Source organism: Brassica napus, unplaced genomic scaffold, assembly GCF_020379485.1.
Source record: "Brassica napus cultivar Da-Ae unplaced genomic scaffold, Da-Ae ScsIHWf_1355;HRSCAF=1929, whole genome shotgun sequence".
In the NCBI taxonomy this organism is placed as follows: Eukaryota; Viridiplantae; Streptophyta; class Magnoliopsida; order Brassicales; family Brassicaceae; genus Brassica; species Brassica napus.
Window position 1 is genome coordinate 354,220 of NW_026014772.1, and position 12,347 is coordinate 366,566.

Below are 12,347 nucleotides of genomic sequence, written 5' to 3' on the forward strand. Positions count from 1 at the left end.
TCCAAACGAGAGTTTAGGTATCAAGATCGATCAGCATAGGGAGCAGAACCACGACAGTGGACTGTTCTACTTGAGTGATCCGAGTTCTAGACTGGCCTTTAATCGAACTTGAATAATTGTTTGGCTCACACTTGTTTAAACCCGACCAAACCACCCTAGGCTAGCATTTTTATCATCTGAAATCTTTAATTAATCTTATTACTTGCTTGTTACGAAACCTTAATCTCAAAATCCCATCACTGTTTTAGCTAAGTATTGATCCCATAAGGATAAAGTGTAATTGTTGGTCTCTGTGGATTCGATCCTAAAGTGCTACATCGACATACCATTCGACTGTGGTAGTGTGCACATTAGGTTATTTGGTGTGCGTATACACGTAATATCAAATTGGCGCCGTTGCCGGGGACCATCTTTTTACCTTTATTTTTCGGTCATTTATTTAGTCTAAGACTTCTAACTTGCTCTATCCTTTTTGTTTCAGCTAATTTTTCAGGTGCATGACCAGTAGACATACTCGTAGAAACGCACAAGGAGAGTTAGTTACATTTAGCAACCAGGAGCTAGCAAGGTTAGAAAGAACAAATCGTCAACAGCAAGGGCAACCGACACCACTATGGGTGATCACGCCAATCAAGAGCAACTCACTGCTCAGTTGCAACAGATGCAACAACAGATGCTTCAAATGCAGCAGACCATCCAAGCTCTGCAGGATGCTGCTGAACAGGCTGCTCTCGCGCGACAGGAACAACAGGCGCAGACTGTTCCAATCGGGCAGAGAAACCTTCCTTGCTACATCCCTACTACGCGCTCTGCCATTGTTCCTCCACCCTGCACCAGGCAGGACTTCGAGATCAAGCCTGCTTTGATTGGTCTAGTACAGAGAAAGGTGTTCTCTGGTCTCTCTACAGAAATTCTGATGGATCATATTGAGAGCTTCGAAAAAGTCTGCAGTTTCACTCGCGCGAATGGTGTTCCACCAGATTACATCAGGTGCATGCTATTCTCATTCTCTCTTGATGGAAAAGCTGCACGGTGGTTGAACTCTCTCCCTACCGGCTCTCTCACTTCATGGGAACAGGTCCGATCAGCGTTCCTCAGCCATTTCTACTCTAAGGCGAGAACAGCTGCATTGAGGAACAAGATCACTTCCTTCAAACAGCTCACTGATGAGCCTTTCTGTGACGAATGGGAGCGCTTCAATGACTATCGCAGAGAATGTCCTCACCATGGATTTGATGATGATTACCTCCTGGACATTTTCTATGATGGAGTGGACTGGAAATACCAAGGTGCTCTAAACTCTGCGAGCAATGGAGACTTCATGACTCAAACAACTGATGGAGCCTTTAAGCTGATTGAGAACATGGCTGCTAGCTCAGCTAATAAGAAAGAGGAGAGTGATTGCTCCATGAAAGGGAACAGTTCTGACACCCAGAAAATAGATGAGCTGACTGCCAAGGTTGATCAGCTACTAAAAACAACCAAGGGCACGTTTTCAGCATGGAGCAAGCTACGGCCGGGCAGATTCAGAACAAGAACCAGCGAGAACCGCAGATCAATCGGCAAGCTGTTCCAGCTACCGAGAACAGTCAACCAGATGAGCTGAAGGGTCTGGGTATGATGATGCAACAACTGTTGCAGGGTCAGCAGGTTCAGGCCAAGGTGTTGAATCAGGTAACCACAGAAATTGACACCAGGATGGGCAACATGTTCACTGAGCTGAATAACAAGTATGACAATCTTGCAATCCATATGAGAAAGATCGATGTTCAGCTTGCTCAAACAGTTGAGAGTGTCAAGAGGCAACAAGAGACGCTCCCTGGAAGAACTGATAAAAATCCTAGGACTGAACACTGTAATGCAATAGAACAGCCGTTTGCTGAGACTGTTCCAGGCGCAGAAGAGAGAGCAGAGCAACCTGCTAGCTCTGGAGTGACTGCTCCTAGCGAATCTGCCGAGACTCCACCATCTCGAGTCTATGTTCCCAAGATTCCCTATCCAATTCCACCCAGGCATCTGAAGGATCCCATTAGTGAAGAGCAGCTGATAGGTTTTAACAAGATGGTGAGAAAGCTTCCTAAAGAACTTGCATTCGAAGATGCTCTGCAGATTCGTCCATTGCTCAAGTTCTTTAAAAACTGTAGAGAGACTCAAGAGGAGATCAAGGTCCTCTATACCAAAGCACTGTCTACACCAGCACTGAAGGTATTGCCTAAGGTTGATGATCCTGGAAAGTTTGTTTTCCCATGTTCCATCGCAGGAACAACCTTCAAGGACGCTCTTTGTGACTCTGGTTCTTGTGTGAATCTCGTCTCAAAGGCTATTGTAGACGATTTGAGTACTGATGATGTTGAGCGTTCTCAGCTGACCCTGACCTTTGCAAACTCTTCCAGAGCAGTCCCATATGGAACCATCCACAGCCTTCATGTTCAAGTAGGGGAATGCATTGTTCCTGCTGAGTTTCAAGTTGTTGAGATGAACAAGGATCATGAGATGCCTTTGATATTTGGAAGGACATTCATGGCTACTGTTGGAGCAACCATCGATATGCCCAACTAGAGAGTTTGCTTCTCCAACATCAACAAGAAAGTTTTCTACAAGGCTGTACCCACCAGATCTTCCTCATCACACGCCTCTTGTATCTCAGTGTTTGATGTAGAAAAGCTGAAGGTTGTTCCAGAGAAGGAGCATGGTGATAAGCGTGAGAGCAGGCTGTTTACTGATGAAGATCCTAGCACTGATCCTACTAAATTCAGAGGGAATTCAAGGGTGAAACAAAAAGTCCAGAAGAAAAGGGTCAAGGGAGATCCTACAATGACTTTGATACCTCTCAAGTGTGATGAGAACTCCATTGAGTATGAGGTAAAGTGCAAGGGTACCTCTAAACCTTTCTCTAAAGTCCGAGCTATTCTCACACATGAGCTGAAGGAGAAAGGGAAAGTTGTTGTGAAAGGGTTGTTGAGCAGAGTTCTGGAGCTGAACATGTCTGATTGTGGAGCTTGTTTTGGAACAAGCCCTCCTGCTCAACCCGACTGATCCCAGTCACCAAGTCAAGCTAGAGACTTAAACCAAGCGCTTGGTGGAAGGCAACCCACTGGTGAGTGTCATTAACATTAGGATTTTCTTTTTACTTATTTTTGTTTTTAGTTTGTTGAGTCTCAGGTCACAAATCAGAAAATCCGAGACCCTTGACTGGAGCAAGCAGCTGGCTGCTCTCATTCCAAAGCATCCTTTACTAGAGCAACCGCGTCTTGCTCTGTCAGGCTGCTCCGCGCCAGGTAAGTGTCTCGAACAAAAAAAAATGTTTATTCTTGATTTCACCTTCTCTCTGATTTATTTTCACACCAGGGACGTTGTGAAATAAGTCTGGGGGAGGGTTTTCGTCGTTTACTAACTCGTTTCTTTCTTTTGTTTTTTTTTTCTTTTGGGTCAATTTGAGTCAGTTTTTTTTAGTTAGTCAAAAATTTGTGGGAATTAGGACCTTATTCTGTGTTGATCACTGACCACCTCGTGCTTTAGTTATCTTTTTCAGTGACCTTAACAGTGGCGAAAGACACACATGTGGACCTGAAACACCCTGACATATTGAAACACCCGTCCCTCCCCATTTCCAACCGGGGTTCCAGGGCGCGGGGTTTAGGACACACATGTCTACTTTTCCGACATCTCCGTGTGTCCCGTTTCTGGTTCCATGAGTTTCAGGTGCATTTCCTTCCTTACCGTCGACATTTCCACTTATAGTTCTGAAAAATGGGAGAGGGAAAAGAGGGGTGAGTATTAATACTCAGTGAAGCGATCCTAGACTAGTCTCCCCCATGAGCTTTTATACCGCTCAATGCGAAACGAGAACCGACTAGTCACTACACCCATTTCTTAACTAACTATTAAGGATTCATTTCACAAAACAAGCAGTGCAATGAACTCAGTCATCGCTCAATTCACACATTTCGGGTTATTATTTAAGACTCCATTCATCCTATAACTCTAGGACCTACACAGCTCAAGCGGACCAACCCTCCCCTTTTCTTGCTGCGTTCCTGTGGAGCCGCCTGCCCTGGTACACTCGGCATCCGGTTCCCTTGGATGTAGTCTATACCCTTTGCAGTGTATTACGGCCCCTTCCCGCCAAGACTCGGCGTGACTCAATCTTACCGGCGCCTCTATTCTTAACCTGCCGTTTTTGAACGCTACGGCCGCCGCGTTTTCCCATACTCCCCACCAGTCCCTCGGTGGTTCGTATTCCATTTCTATTCATTTCCCATACTCCCCACCAGTTCCTCGGTGGTTCGTATTTCAATCATTTAACCTTTCCTTTTTCCTTATCATTTCCTTTTCCTTAAACCCTTAGACTCTTTCTTACTTTCCATTTTAGACGCCACCCGTTCTCGGTGTCACACTCAATCCATTTAACAATCATTCATAGATATCCTTTCATTCATCTAACAGACCGGTTAACAGTTCTCCTATTATCCTATGTTCATTTCTTTATAACCATCCTAGCTCTCAATCACAACCACAGATCTTCCACCAATCAAACAATCAATCAATCATCAACACACCAGCTTATTTAGAGCCTTAAATCAGAATGAGAGTTCTTATGCAATATGATCTATCAACCTAACAACAAACAGGATCTACTCAATCCTAGATCCACATTCAACAATATAGAAGAACATGAAAGAGATCTGGGTAGAACACCTCACTTTAGCCTAGATCTGGATGGATCTGAGATGCAAGAGAGGTGAGATCTGAGATCGACGACACCACACGGCTACCACCACCACGCGCGGCTGCTCACGGCAAGGAGAGAGAGAGGCGGCGTGGAGAGAGAGAGGAGAGAGAAAGAGGCGCGGCGAGGAGAGAGAAAGAGAAGAGGCGGCGCGGAAAGAGAGAGAGAGAGAGGCGGCTAGGGCTTCTGATCTCCGGGAGTTCTATGCAGGGCTTCGCTTCCAAGTTTCTGATGAGGGGCTGGAAGGGTGGAAGCTTGCTTTTATAGGGAAGGCAAGGAAACCCTAGGGGTTTTAATCAAAATGGGCCGCAGAGCGGGCCTTTACACAAAACGTTTTGGGTTTTGGGTTTTGGGGTGTTACAATTCTCCCCCTGTTAATCGGAATTCGCCCCGAATTCCAATCTTCAGGCTTTAAACCTTAACATTCCAAAACCCAAGGGGAATTTTTCAAACACAAACAAGGGAAGCACACAAAAGATATCCTACTTGCTCAAGATCATTTAAAACCAACAATGAATTTAATAAATGAAATGGAGTAGGACTACAACGAATAAATAGGTCTCAAGGTATCGCCAAAATCCGCGAATAACCTTATAACAAGAAATGAAAAGCTAAAACCAATACGGAAGGAAGAAAAAGCGTGTCCTACTCCTTCTAGCGGACTCAGAAATCACATCTAGCCACTTCGTCCTGGAGACTTCTGCTCCCCTTCCGGCTTAGGACCAGCCACGCGGCCACTCCCTGTCGACGGCGCCGGCTCCTCTTCCCACGCTGAGTCCTCCGATGGATCCTCCTCCACCTCTACGTCCTCCTCAGAGGTCGAGATGGCGACGACCCGACGAGCAAGTGTCCGTTCAGCCTCCATTGCCTGACCGGCCATCCGGTTCACCAAGGCGAATTCCCATGGTTCCAACACACCAATCAGCTTGCCCCGAATCTCCTCGCGGAGTCCTGCCGTATACCACCGGCACCAATCCTCCGCTGTCTTGGGCTTGCATATTTTGGCTGACTCCAGGAATTCCTCTGTGTACTCCCGGACTGAGCGCGGTCCTTGCCTGGCCTGCGTCAATGTTCCACACCGACATATTCCGGTTATTCTCCTCAGACTCTCTGCATCAATGCTCGGAATCTTCCTTGGGCGTCCCCGCTTCCTCGTTGGTACACTGTCCTCCATCCGGATCGGTCCCGGACCTTCCCTGGTCGGCCCCGTCTTCCTGGGGCGCCCTCGGCCCCTTGTGGGCGGCGTCGTGTCAACTTCTGGCGCAAACTGGAAAGTACCCTGACCCTGGTACAATCGCCTGTACTCGGCTGCTCGCTGGAAATGGGGCATCAGAATCCGACGCCTCACGGTCGTCTCCTGGATGGGGGCGTTCGGCGGCTCCGCGAACTCCACTTCCTCTTCGTCTGGGAAGAGTGCAGGTACCACATCGCCCCAAGCGTCACGGTAGGGCTTGCGGGCGTAAGCCCTTGTCCCTTTTGGTCCATAGCGCATGCGTCTTTCTCCGAGGTCGTGATGCACTGGTGAAGACATCCTGCAGCGTAAAAAAAACAAAGACCTGATCAGAACATAGTAGTAGTCATGCATAGATGGCAGTTTTCAATCAATTCTCAAACTAGCGCTGCTTAAACAGACAATATTCCCGGTGTGGTTCTTATCATCCCTTTTTGCCCCAAGATGATCCTTTTTACAGTCAACCCTTTTTCCCTAAGAAGATCTCATATCCTTATTAGCATTTTGCATTCTGCTCCAAGATGACTCTCCATCATCCTTTTTACCCCAAGATGATCCTCCATCATCCTTTTTACCCCAAGATGATCCTCCATCGTCCTTTTTACCCCAAGATGATCTTTTGCTTAGTTACCCTAATCTGGAATCAGTTTTCTCCTACTGTGCATCCGACCATCCCTTGGCCGCTCCGGTGTTGCTTCTTCCTCGTCGGCGGCCCACGCCCTGGTGGTGGGGCCCACGCCCATGTTTCTTCTTTTCTTTTTTTTTTTTTTTTTTTTTTTTAACTGGGAACAAGCTTCACTGTGATATCTGAATGCCAGAAGTCCATTTCTTTGCAGGGTTTAATCCTTCCGTGAAGCTGCGCACGCCTCGGCCTTGCGTCCGTTTTTCCTTCCCCGGCCTCCCCGGCCCGGTGTGGGGCGGTGTCGTCCGCGAGATGCTTCCTTCCAGCTCGAATGTCCGGCTTTCCATTACCCCTTTGACTTGACGTGCTAGGCGACTAGTCCCTCTGTATACTTGCCTTACAACTCCTTGTTACCCATTCCTGAACCTCTGAAACTCCACTACACCGCAGTACGAAGACTTTTGTTAACCCGATCTCGGCCGGAAACTCTGAGCTGTTCGAATTCTCCTTTAACATTAGCTATGACCATAAGGGAAATGGGCAATGGTGAGAAATGCTGATCCCTTAAGTTAGTATTAAGGGACCTTAACCTGGCTCTGATACCAATTGAAACACCCGTCCCTCCCCATTTCCAACCGGGGTTCCAGGGCGCGGGGTTTAGGACACACATGTCTACTTTTCCGACATCTCCGTGTGTCCCGTTTCTGGTCCCATGAGTTTAAGGTGCATTTCCTTCCTTACCGTCGACATTTCCACTTATAGTTCTGCAAAAATGGGAGAGGGAAAAGAGGGGTGAGTATTAATACTCAGTGAAGCGATCCTAGACCAGTCTCCCCCATGAGCTTTTATACCGCTCAATGCGAAACGATAACCGACTAGTCACTACACCCATTTCTTAACTAACTATTAAGGATTTTCACGCAGAACAGTCTTGATGACTGTTCCGGATAGCGGAGCAACCCGAGTGACTGTTCCGAGTGAGTGTTCCAGCGACAGAGATTTTTAAGGAAACTACAACCTATTTTGGGATTTGCCCTAATCTCTCTAATTTTTCTCCCAGCCGCCTGTGGCTTTGATATATCTTCTTTTTCTGTTTTTCCTGATCATTCTACGCTAGTTTACAGAGAGGAACCAGACCCAAAAACTCCATTGTTGGATTTGCTTATTGTAAAAGGAGAAGGATCTCTACACTCTTGAGAAGAATCCTGAACCCTATCTCATTTATTTAATTGATTCAGCATGTTTTCTTCATCTGTTATCTCTGTGTTCTCTGTAGCTATGGCTGAGTAGTCAGCTTGCTTAGTCTAGGGTGTTAGGGTGTTAGATCTGTGAGCTTGACATAAATAAGTTATAAATCGATTTTCTTCATTCACTGTTGTTCTTAAGGCTTGCATCAAGTTAACCACTTAGTGCCGGATTCTAGGTTTAATCTATTCATCAAAAGTGTTATAGGTTGCTAGACATAACTTGAATGAGCATTGCATCCCTAACCAGCGAAAGTAGATGTTAGGGTGTTTTGTGAACATATCGGACTTGACCTCTATTGCTTGCTGTCGCATCTTGATCCAAATGAGAGTTTAGGTATCAAGATCGATCAGCATAAGGAGCAGTACCACGACAGTGGACTGTTCTACTTGAGTGATCCGAGTTCTAGACTGGCCTTTAATCGAACTTGAATAATTGTTTGGCTCACACTTGTTTAACACCCGACCAAACTACTCTAGGCTAGCATTTTTATCATCTGAAATCTTTAATTAATCTTATTACTTGCTTGTTACGAAACCTTAATCTCAAAATCCCATCATTGTTTTAGCTAAGTATTGATCCCATAAGGATAAAGTGTAATTGTTGGTCTCTGTGGATTTGATCCTAAAGTGCTACATCGACATACCATTCGATTGTGGTAGTGTGCACATTAGGTTATTTGGTGTGCGTATACACGTAATATCACATGTACGTGTGTGTCCGTCAGAACACACAGGACGTCTGTGGCTGTCCATCAGTACACATATCAGCCCGTTGGTCCTTGGTCTCTGCATGCTGGCCCTTCACGTGGACTGTTTGGGTGATTTTGGCCCACGTGGGCTATCTGTTCAGTACACACAGGACGTCCGTGGGTGTCCACCAGCACACACAGGACGTCTGTGGCGGTCCGTGTGTGTCCGTCAGCACACATAGGACGTCTGTGGCTGTCCATCAGTATACATATCAGCACGCTGGTCCTTGGACTTAGCACGCTGGCCTTTCCCGTGGACTGTTTGGGTGATTTTGGCCCATGTGGGCTGTCTGTTCAGTACACACAGGATGTCTGTTGGTGTCCGTGAGCACACACAGGACGTCCGTGTGTGTCCATCAGCACACACAGGACATTCGTGGCTGTGCGTGTGTGTCCGTGTGTGTCTGTCAGCACACACATGACGTCTGTGGCTGTCCATCAGTACACATATCAGCATGTTGGTCCTTTGATTCCGCACGCTGACCCTTCCTGTGGACTGTTCGGGTAATTTTGGCTCTCGTGGGCTGTCTGTTCAGTACACACATGACGTCCGTGGGTGTCCGCCAACACACACAGGACGTCAGTGGCTGTCCGTGTGTGTCCATCTGTGTCCGTCAGCACACACAGGACGTCCGTGGCTGTCCCTCAGTACACATATCCGCACGTTGGTCCTTGGACTCAGCACGCTGGCCCTTCCCGTGGACTTTTTGGGTGATTTTATCCCACGTGGGCTGTCTGTTCAGTACACACGGGATGTCCGTGGGTGTCCGCCAGCGTACACAGGACGTCCGTGGTTGTTTGTGGCTGTCCGTCAGCACACACAGGACGGCCGTGTGTGTCCGTGTGTGTCTGTCAGCACACATAGGACGTCCGTGGGTGTCTGTCAGCACACACAGGACGTCCGTGTGTGTCCGTCAGCATACACAGGACGTCTGTGGCTGTCCGTGTGTGTCCGTCAGCACACACAGGACGTTCGTTGTTGTCCATCAGTACACATATCAGCACGTTGGTCCTTGGACTCTGCACGCTGGCCCTTCCCGTGGACTGTTTGGGTGATTTTGGCCCACATGGGCTATCTGTTCAGTACACACAGGATGTTCGTGGGTGTCCGCCAGCACACACAGGACGTCCGTGGCTGTCCTTGTGTGTCCGTGTGTGTCCGTCAGCACACACAGGACGTCCGTGGCTGTCCATCAGTACACATATCAGCACGTTGGTCCTTGGACTCAGCACCCTTACCCTTCCAGTGGACTGTTCGGGTGATTTTGGCCCACGTGGGCTATCTGTTCAGTACACACAGGACGTCCGTGGGTGTCCACCAGCACACACAGGACGTCCGTGGCGGGTCCGTGTGTGTCCGTCAGCACACATAGGACGTCCGTGGCTGTCCATCAGTATACATATCAGCACGCTGGTCCTTGGACTTAGCACGCTGGCCTTTCCCGTGGACTGTTTGGGTGATTTTGGCCCATGTGGGCTGTCTGTTCAGTACACACAGGATGTCTGTTGGTGTCCGTGAGCACACACAGGACGTCCGTGTGTGTCCATCAGCACACACAGGACATTCGTGGCTGTGCGTGTGTTTCCGTGTGTGTCCGTCAACACACACATGACGTCTGTGGCTGTCCATCAGTACACATATCAGCACGTTGGTCCTTTGACTCCGCACGATGACCCTTCCTCTGGACTGTTCGGCTGATTTTGGCCCTCGTGGGCTGTCTGTTCAGTACACACAGGACGTCTGTGGGTCTCCGCCAGCACACACAGGAAGTTCGTGGCTGTCCATCAGTACACATATCAGCACGTTGGTCCTTGGACTCTGCACGCTGGCCCTTCCCGTTGACTGTTTGGGTGATTTTGGCCCACGTGGGCTATCTGTTCAGTACACACAGGACGTCCGTGGGTGTCCGCCAGCACACACAGGAGGTCCGTGGCTGTTTGTGGCTGTCCGTAAGCACACACAGGACGTCCGTGTGTGTTTGTGTGTGTTTGTCAGAACACACAGGACGTCCGTGGGTGTCCATCAGCACACACAGGACGTCCGTGTGTGTCCGTCAGCATACACAGGACGTCTGTGGCTGTCCGTGTGTGTCCGTCAGCACACACAGGACGTTCGTGGCTGTCCATCAGTACACATATCAGCACATTGGTCCTTGGACTCTGCACGCTGGCCCTTCCCGTGGACTGTTTGGGTGATTTTGGCCCACGTGGGCTATCTGTTCAGTACACACAGGATGTCCGTGGGTGTCCGCCAGCACACACAGGACGTCCGTGGCTGTCCTTGTGTGTACGTGTGTGTCCGTCAGCACACACAGGACGTCCGTGGCTGTCCATCAGTACACATATCAGCACGTTGGTCCTTGGACTCAGCACGCTTACCCTTCCCTTGGACTGTTCGGGTGATTTAGGCCCACGTGGGCTGTCTGTTCAGTAAACACAGGACGTCCGTGGGTCTCCGCCAGCACACACAGTGTAATAACCCTCACGAGCCAGTTAATTTTTGGTCGAGAAAAACTCCGCTCGACCAGTTTGGAGTTGGTCGATCAGATTTAAAAATAAAGTCGACCCGGTGAATTAATACCTCGACGGGACTATCTTGTGGTCGAAAGGCCTCTCATTGATAGTTCTGGTAGAGTGTTAATAATGTTGGTCGAATTTTATTTAAGCTAGGCAAGCTTAGTTGAAAGCAAGACGAGATTCGAAGGATGAGAAATTTTAGTCGAAAACTGTCCGAAATTGTCGTTAAGTTTCTTAACTAAATTCCGACCAGTATAATACTTTCACCAGCTATTCTTATTGCTTTCTCAGTAAATCAGTCACATGAGCTGCACCTACCTGCTTGCTTGCTTCACTAAAGTCACATGAAAGTCACAAGCTGGTTGCTTGTTTAATAAAAACAAAATAATCTTTCTTCAAAGGAGGGAAAGAACAGCAACTTGCTTTGGTTTAAGTAAACCCTCACCTGAAGCAACTTCTTATGTTATAAAACACCATCTTCTCTCCTCTGGACGTTCATAACCTGCAAGAAAAACCAGAGAAAAATTCAGAGAGAAAGAGAGAAAGAAGAGAGAAAACTTTGTGAGAAAAACTAGTTGAAAAATTCAGAAAAAATTCAGAGAAGAGAATTGAGCATGGACAAACCTTTCTCACCATTCTGTGACTTTATCCAGTGTGTTCTGGTGTGGTTAAGAGCTGAATGTTTGGTGTCCAAGAGTTTAGAATTACCCATATTCTTCAGCCTTTGATTTTGATCGGTAAGATGGTTGTGGATCAGTTTCTGTGAGAAGTTTTGTTGGTTTGCCTACACTGGAGATTAATTCTGAATAAATCCAACCATGGATTCTTGTGGTGTTTATCAGGTTAATTCGTGGTTAGCTTGAAGAGAGACAACCAGTCAAGTTTAATTAGTTGAGTAAAACCGGTAAGCTTCAGCTTCTTGATTCAGCCATGTTTTGATGAGAACCAATTGCTGTATGTTGGTTAACCTGTCAGGATCAGTTGTCTAAGGTCTTGTTCTCTTCAGTCTTGGTTGGTTTATGATTTAATCAGTCTCATAGAACCAGTAGACGAACTGATAAGAATTATGGGAATTAAACCGAACTGATTTTATCTTGTTTAGAACTGAATTGAGCTGAGTATGTTCTGATCTGATCTGAGCCGAGCTGTCTATGGTCTGAAATTGTCTTGAACTGATGTCGTCTGAGTATAACCGAGCTAAGCTGTTGGGAACTGATTAGAACCGGAGTTAGCTGAGCATGAACTAAGCTGA

At 47.5% G+C, this 12,347-nt stretch overlaps 1 non-coding gene across 1 annotated transcript; it reads right to left on the reverse strand.

Moving 5' to 3' along the window:
- Window positions 1-1,126: 1,126 nt before the first annotated feature.
- Window positions 1,127-1,233, reverse strand: LOC125597009. Its single transcript, XR_007331390.1, has one exon. It is a non-coding gene; the product is annotated as a small nucleolar RNA R71 (small nucleolar RNA).
- Between the last annotated feature and the right edge of the window lie 11,114 nt (window positions 1,234-12,347).